Genomic DNA, 7,500 nt, shown 5'->3' with positions numbered 1-7,500 from the left:
TGTTTTGCTTCCTCCCTGCCCCGCGTCTGTGTTCTTCTTGATTTAATGCTTCTTGAAACGTCCATTTTCATCACACTTTTAGTCTGTCTGAGTTATTATCGTTGTCTTCCTCTTTTTCCAACTTCCTCCATCATTTCACGTCTCTTCAATTATTCTTCCTCCATTTTGCGCGCCTTCATAGTCTCCCCGATTTGGTCTCATACCTTGCACCCCCCACCCCCACACTTCGATCCCCACTCCCCTACCACACCCCTCACAGGTGGGTCCGCGCCCCCTCCAGTGCACCCCCTCCTCCAGACACAGGTAAGACGGGTGATGGCCGCCACTCATGCATTACGGCAAATAAACGCAGCTGTAATTTCTATTATACGGCGCTAAAATTACTCCTTGTGATCTCGTTCCCCGTAGCGCAAGTGTTAGCGATAGTGGTGGAGGCCGCTGGGTCGCCGCTGTCCCCGCTAAAATTACACGAGGCGGCGCATGTAACAAACAGAGGGGGTGGAAATTTATGAGTGATTCTGGAGGTTCTTCTGTCAAGTCCCGCTCTGAGTTACTGGTGCGTTAATACGAGGAGACTTTCAACCTCTGCCTCTGCTTCTCTTCATCCGCCCTGCCTTCTCCTTAACCCTGTCCTGCCTAATGCCGCCACTCGTCACACACACACGCTCACCTACAGGAAGATTATGAAGATTGACACGTATGCGCGGCTCGAGGTATTGCAAGAATGAATGGTGCATCAAAATACTTATATTTTCATGTTGTGTCACTTCTTTTACACGAAATCGCCTTATATTTTCACAAGGTTTAATTGAGGGAGAGAGAGAGAGAGAGAGAGAGAGAGAGAGAGAGAGAGAGAGAGAGAGAGAGAGAGAGAGAGAGAGAGAGAGTAGTAGTACCATCTCCTTTTTACATGTTATCTTTATCTTGAGTCTATATACATTGCTAATTCATGATGTAGATGGACAGAAAGATAAATGGTGAAGTAGATATGTGTGTGTGTGTGTGTGTGTGTGTGTGTGTGTGTGTGTGTGTGTGTGTGTGATAGACGTACAGTACATCATTATAACACAACACATTAAAACTCTTTCCACTTCTGCTAATCATTTCCTTTCTTACCAAATTATTAACTTTACATTCCCTACTACTACTACTACTACTACTACTACTACTACTACTACTACTACTACTACCACCACTACTACTATTAGACATCTCTACCTCCTCAATCTCCTTTCTTCCCCTCCGTCTCTTCTGGATTGCTCCTCTTTCCACCCTTACCCTCCTCCTCCTAGTCTTCCACCTCCTCCTCCTCCTTCTCCTCTTCCTCCTCGCCATGGATCAACATTAACTCCGCACCGTCACACAATCGGTCTTCCTCTGGCGAACTCGGTCTGATGCGATCTCGGTTCCAAACTAATGCTCCTTGACTTTTTCTTAATGTAACCCCACGAGTTGACTTGGCCAGACTGTAATAATGTTCGAGTCGCCCGGTACAGAGCAGGACGATGTTGTCACTGAGAGAGAGAGAGAGAGAGAGAGAGAGAGAGAGAGAGAGAGAGAGAGAGAGAGAGAGAGAGAGAGAGAGAGAGAGTGTGTGTGTGTTGTGTAGTGTATTATAGTGTGTGTGTGTGTGTGTGTGTGTGTGTGTGTGTGTGTGTGTTAGTCTATTATTACTGCCTTAACGTGCTTGCTTGTGTTCGTGTGTATGTCTGTGCATGTGTGTGTTGATTTATGTCCCTAGTCTAAGTTTTGCTTTGTTCGTGTTCTCAATGTCTTTGTTTCTCTCTCTCTCTCTCTCTCTCTCTCTCTCTCTCTCTCTCTCTCTCTCTCTCTCTCTCTCTCTCTCTCTGAACCTTCTTATCCCACATTCCTTAACATAGTGTAGCTTATGACAGACAGTCTTGTAAGGGACAACAAATCAGCTGCTGTTTGTTCTCTGTTTCTCTGTCAGCTCAACACCACCACCACCACCACCACCATCGCGACACAGGTGAGCATGACAGGTAACTCTAACGACAGCTGGCTTACCTGTCACTTGTATTTTTTTGCGCACATGAATCATTGTATTCTTTTCATCTATCTATCTTTCTCTCTACTAGTTCATCTGTAATGTGTGTGTGTGTGTGTGTGTGTGTGTGTGTGTGTGTGTGCATTTTTCCCTCATAGATCAATAAACATCCATATTATCTATCAGTCCATCTATCTTTATATATCTCCATCCATCTCTCCATCTGTCACTTGTATTTTTTTGCACGTGTGTTGAATTACTCTATCTATCCACCTATCAGTCCCTTAATCTCGCCATATATCTGTCTATCTATCCTCGTATATCTATAAATCTATCCATTTGTCTTCATAAAACTTAATCTACTGAGAGCGTCTAAGTATTTTGTATAGGGAGACATTATATAACCGGGACAAAGAGACAGATTGGAGGAGGAGGAGGAGGAGGAGGAGGAGGGTGGAGTGGCACAGGAAAGAGACTAGAGGGAGAAGACAAGAAGTAAAGGAGAGAAGAAAGGAGGAACAGAGAGAGAGAGAGAGAGAGAGAGAGAGAGAGAGAGAGAGAGAGAGAGAGAGAGAGAGAGAGAGAGAGAGAGAGAGAGAAAGCAAACAGGAACCACTCAACACTTCAGTAGCAATATCAAACAATGAAGACAAACAGAGAAGGAAACTCGCCCTGCAATCTATCCTTCAGGAAACGTTATGCATATACCACTTTGTTTTCCCTGCCTTTGTATTAAATCAGGAGGAGGAGGAGGAGGAGGAGGAGGAGGAGGAGGAAGATCAAGAGGAAGACAGACAAGATGCAGACTCCTTCATACTCAAATCTTGCTCAGTATTTCTCCTCCTTAGTAGACTCATTTGATGTCCAATTAGCTCAAGGAATGTAGCTCTTATACAAGGCTACATTGGGGCGATTTTCAGGGTTATTTATATTATTACCGTGATATCTTGATGGGGGAGTGTGCATGACCATTACCCAAGACTAATATTTAGGTCGTTTCTCGAGTAAATAGCCATTATTCTAAAAAAGCCATGAAATTTTACTAGTCTCTGCTTACAAGGTTTTCTGCGTGTAAACTTCCTTCTATCATTTATTTTTCACACACCAATAATTTCCTGTATTTACTCTCATTTTCCATTTTGACAATTTCCTTTGAGAGACGAAGAAAACTTTTTTACATCCTCCTTTTTTTGCATTAATTTTTTTTACTTAACTCTGCATAACAAACACGAGATGCCAAAGGTTCGACTTGATTTGTGATTCGCGCAGACAAATGGCGGGAATTTACATGAGGCCCCCTTCGTTATTGATAATCACGCGTGACTTGTTGCTTCCTGGTGAAAGAAACGCTGAGGTTCCTGTGAAAATAGTGTGTTCCCCTGACGCATTCAAAGTGATAGTAATATGCTACAGCGCCTCTTGCGGCCAAAACATTACGTTCCTGAGAGAGAGAGAGAGAGAGAGAGAGAGAGAGAGAGAGAGAGAGAGAGAGAGTCGATACAATAATTTCCTTACCTCTGAAACAAAATGATTAACTAACTTCCTCAGACAAACCACCTACAAGATTATACAACACCAACTATTTCAAAACGCACTAACATAATTCATCACCAAAGCGCGCATCACCAACCAGAATGAAAAACGAAGTACACCGAAGCACACGAGACTTCACTCACTGCCTCACTGAACCGCCTCGCTCACCCGGACCCCGCAATGTTACCAGATCACAAGGAAGGGAGGAAATCACTGTCAGATTGAAGAACTAAGCACACCTGCACTTCCTCCTCCTTATCTAACGACGCTAGTAAATCAATCAAATCCTCCTTCTTATCACGAACACACCAACACTACAATCACACGCTAGACTTGAGAAAATATGACTAAAAAACACATTAGCTTGAATCACACACTTAATACCTCTCTCTCTCTCTCTCTCTCTCTCTCTCTCTCTCTCTCTCTCTCTCTCTCTCTCTCTCTCTCTCTCTCTACCTTTACTGACGCTTAGGTACGCCACAGGACACGGGTGACTCACGGACACGAGGGCACTCAAGCACACAGTGAGGGACGTGTGGTGTCGCTGGCCTCTGTTACGTCACTGGGGCGGTGATGATTGGTGGGCCTTATCACGTGACTTGGGAGGCTGGACAAGGAGAGACGGAGGGGAGGGAAGTGATGCAGGGGAGGGAAGGAAGGGATGTGGAGGGGAGTGGAGAGGAAGGGGGAGGGTGGAAGAGGTAGTGAGTGCTGAATGATTGTGTCATGTAATGTTATGATTAGTTTCTGCAAATATGGATAAGAATTTGATGTTTTTACTCTTCTTTCCCCTTATCCTCCTCCTCCTACTACTGCTACTACTACTGCTCCTACTCTCCTTGCTACCACGAATACTATCACTACAATACTACTACTGTTACTAATACTACCAGTAACACGGACACTGCAGGTAATATCCACGCCAATGAACCCAATTAATAACACAGAAGCTGCCACTTAATTTTGATTTTCTTTGTAGCTTGAATGACAATCGCACCATTTGTCCCCCGTGAGGAATATAAACGCTAAGCATGTAACAAATACCCCCCCCCCCCATCCCTCTTAGAAAAAATAATAATAATACTTATACATACAAGGACTTGGGAGAGAAGAAAGAATACATTGATATCAAGGAACGCAGCATAGTGGCGCACCAGACAAGCGGCTCCACTTCTGTTAATATATGAACGCTGACAAAGCCCAAAGACGGAGGGTAAGAATAAAAACAAGAAAGAAAAAAAAAATCCACGAATAATCTCAGGCGGGCGCTTCTGCTAATACAAATGAAGTGAAAGCAAGACACGGAATCGGGCGAATAAAGTAAACGGATCGGGATCAAAGAAGGAAAACTGATAAAAACGTAGAAATAAGAGGACGGATATGAAAATTTACGCACAATTATCTGACAAGAGTGTGAAGTTAAACGGAGTGTCAATGTCACTGAGTGTGTTAAACAGTTACCTTCTGGATTTTATGCATGCGAGTATACCACGTTTTCTTCCTCCTTCGCACAGTGACAGGGAAACTTAAGCAAATTGTGCAGCTGGTGTTAGTTCGTTCCTGTGACGTCTGGTGGGTGATCTTTTTATTTATTTATTTATTATTATTTTTTTTTGAGTGATTCTTTATAGTCCCCCCAAAAAAGCCTCATGTTTACTGTAAAGACTTGAAGAAATGTATCGGTTTTCGTTTTGGTAAATGGTTTAGTAATTGAAGGCTTCATCTGAGGCATCCTGCAATTTGTGTTCTGATGGTAATTGTGGCCTAACACGCGAGCTTTGTGTGTTTATGTCAGTTTTCCTTTAGTTACTGCTCGATGAAAACAATTTTGAATAATTTTAGGGTAATTGCGCAAAAACCCTGTCGTCTCCAGCCACTAGGAAACACACACACACACACACACACACACACACACGCACACACACACCGTCACGGCCTCCACGCACTCACCTGTAACCTGTTCTACGCTAATTTGCATGTTTTACCTGTTCGCAATCTAAAAGTAAGAACTACCTATTTTCATATCAAGATTCCTGTTTTTCTTCTGATATTATGCCTGGCTGGTCTCACTCCGGCGTCTTAAAACCCACTTCCCTCCCTCTTAGGCCTGCATTTGTGTACATAATCGTTCAGTTTCAGGACTCTTCCGTGATGCTTAGCTAAGACAAATGCTGGGCTTCATTCAGTTAATGTATCCCCCTTTTATTCGGACATTATATTCAATTACGTTTCCCCATTCTGAAAATATCAGTTTTTTTTTTTTTTTTTTACCTTTGACTCTCGGGAGCTTATAAATTTCAGGTATTACCATTATGAAATTCTGCAAGAAATGTTTTATTACTAATGAATTCTAGCGGATTTATTCACACTTCTTTTTACGATAATTTTCAGGTAGGTAATGACTTCGCCATCACCTGGAGGCGCCAAGTGTCTGTAGAAATACACACTATAATGCTCTAATTTGGGGAAATGTGGAGTTTAAGAGCACGAATAGGTGATGGTGGTGTTCTTAATGGCCCAATATATAAAAACGGAACAGTAGACACGGAAAAAATTCAAAAAGTAAATACACCTTATCTTAGAACTTTGTAGTATATCTGTAGTATACTGAAGAAAATAAATGTACGCTAGACTGTTAAGAGTAAAAAAAAAATGAGAAGCAGAATAGTAGATACGAAAAACAGTTCAGTAACTAAAATACCTTTTTCCTGAAAGCTTTGTAGTTAAATGATGACTAAGTGCGATTTTATAACAGGAAAGAAAATTACTAGACTGTTAAGAGAATGAGGTGGAGAAAAATGACAGTAGGAGTAGTAGGTAATGTCTCTGTAGTTAGATGTCTTTGTAGTTAATAAAAGAAACATATTAGCCCAATGAAGAAGAAAAATAGAGCAAAATGACTGGAAGAATAGTGAAGATTATATAGTTGAAGAGAAACAAGTAAAAATAACTCAAGGAATAGCCGAGAATCTCTGTATTTTGCGGCAGAGTCAATATCAGTCCCTTAGTGCTGGCCAGAGAGTGTGGGGGAACCTGATAGGAGTAGCGAGGCGGAGGAGACAAGTTTCTACCTACGGGGCATGGGCTGAGCGAAAAGACTGCCTATATAGCTATTAAATCACGTAATAACTCACTTCCATGACTATCTCCCTCTGAAGTAATGGGCAATATCATAAGGGAGACGTGGAGCTGTCTTGAGAGAGTTAGGTTAGGTTAGGTAATATCATACGAGAGACATGTGTGTTGGGAGATTAGGTTGTTAGGTTTAGACAACGTTAAAGATTTGAAATGTGGATGTGTGTTGAGAAGGTTAAGTTACATTACGAGTATTACATGGTTAGGTTAGGTTAGATTTTAGACAGCGTTAAAGATTTGAAATGTGGATGTGTGTTGAGAAGGTTGTTACATTACGAGTATTAAATGGTTAGGTTAGGTTAGGTTTAGACAGCGTTAAAGATTTGAAATGTGGATGTGTGTTGAGAAGGTTAAGTTACATTACGAGTATTACATGGTTAGGTTAGGTTAAGGCCGCTTTATAGACTCAAGACATGAAAGTGTCTTGGGTGAGTTACGTTATACCCTGAATAATAAATAGTTAAATTAGGTTTAGACAGCGTTAAAGGCTGGAGACGTCGGGGTTGGGAGGGTTTTGTCATATTCCGAACGGTGAATGGTTAGGTTAGGTTAAGGTCGCGATAAAAACTAGAGACGTTGAAAAATAATGTAAGGCAGATCCATTATGGGCGCGGCATAGGAGTAACTTCCCTCTGAGGTGAATGAAACCTTTACTGGCTATTCTGGCTGGTTTTCAGGACGCCACAAGGTTCTTACAAGCGAAGAAAAAAAAAAAAAAAACAGCGCGGTTCGAATTCCAGGAAGACTAACGGTGATCATTCGAGTTTTAACCCCAAAAAACTACGATGTTTACACCAGCAGGCAGATTTTTGGAGGAAATCAAC

The 7,500-nt window shown here is 42.0% G+C and overlaps 1 long non-coding RNA gene across 1 annotated transcript in view; it reads right to left on the bottom strand.

Moving 5' to 3' along the window:
• LOC135116123 (uncharacterized) overlaps positions 1-4,090 on the bottom strand; it is a 45,926-nt gene extending 41,836 nt beyond the window's left edge. The window contains exon 1 of the long non-coding RNA XR_010276165.1: positions 3,998-4,090. This is a non-coding gene — a long non-coding RNA (uncharacterized LOC135116123). The remainder of the gene's footprint in view (positions 1-3,997) is intronic.
• Positions 4,091-7,500: the final 3,410 nt, after the last annotated feature.

This window comes from Scylla paramamosain, chromosome 30 (assembly GCF_035594125.1).
Source record: "Scylla paramamosain isolate STU-SP2022 chromosome 30, ASM3559412v1, whole genome shotgun sequence".
Taxonomy (NCBI): domain Eukaryota; kingdom Metazoa; phylum Arthropoda; class Malacostraca; order Decapoda; family Portunidae; genus Scylla; species Scylla paramamosain.
Note: the sequence above shows the minus strand (reverse complement) of the source record. Positions and strands in the feature narration are given on the sequence as shown.